Source organism: Asparagus officinalis, chromosome 1 (assembly GCF_001876935.1).
Source record: "Asparagus officinalis chromosome 1, Aspof.V1, whole genome shotgun sequence".
Classification (NCBI taxonomy): Eukaryota; Viridiplantae; Streptophyta; class Magnoliopsida; order Asparagales; family Asparagaceae; genus Asparagus; species Asparagus officinalis.
The window spans coordinates 127,170,811-127,171,543 of NC_033794.1; positions in this window are offsets into that span (position 1 = coordinate 127,170,811).

The following is a 733-nucleotide window of genomic DNA, read 5'->3' on the forward strand; positions in this document are numbered from 1 at the left end:
GCCAAACGCGACCCTCGCAGACCCCCGCATACTCTGCGTAGCGTGACTAGATTGAGGGGCGGATATAAGAAGTTTATGGATTCAAGGCATCTCAACCAGATCCATATTCACCAAGAGCCAGTCCTGTCCAATCATGGACTGGGGGTTCCAGTTCAAACCTCACGATCAGTGAGTAATTCTCCTCGAATCTTTATAACAGATTTAAGAGAGTTCATATCGAGAGAAAGACTGATGCAGCAAGTCATTCGTTCATTCCAAGGTGAACGGCTGATTCCTATGGTCCTCTCGGGATATCAATGTTGCTCATATGCGGCCAAACCATTGGTGTTCGACCACTGCGGAAGTCCTCCCCGCACACCAGCATCAAGACGCACCGCGTTCATAGCCACGAACGCAGCTCAAACGTAGCTTCTAAATCGCTGCAAACGCAACCCAGACGCAGCTCTAATCGCTGACAGACGCAGATCAAATCGCTGCCAAACGCAGCTCAAATCGCCGCCAAACGCAGCTCAAATCGCCGCCAGACGCAGCTTCCAAATCGCTACAAACGCAGCTCAGACGTAGATTCCAACGCTGCAAACGCAGCGTCTAATTGCTGCGTCTGAGCTTCCAGACGATGCGTTCAAGCTTCCAGACACTGCGTTTGAATGCAGACAAAACTGTTTCCCACGATCTGAGGGGATCACAACTCCACTCAGGAGTAATTTAAGGGGCGGTTACATCCCATTAGCCC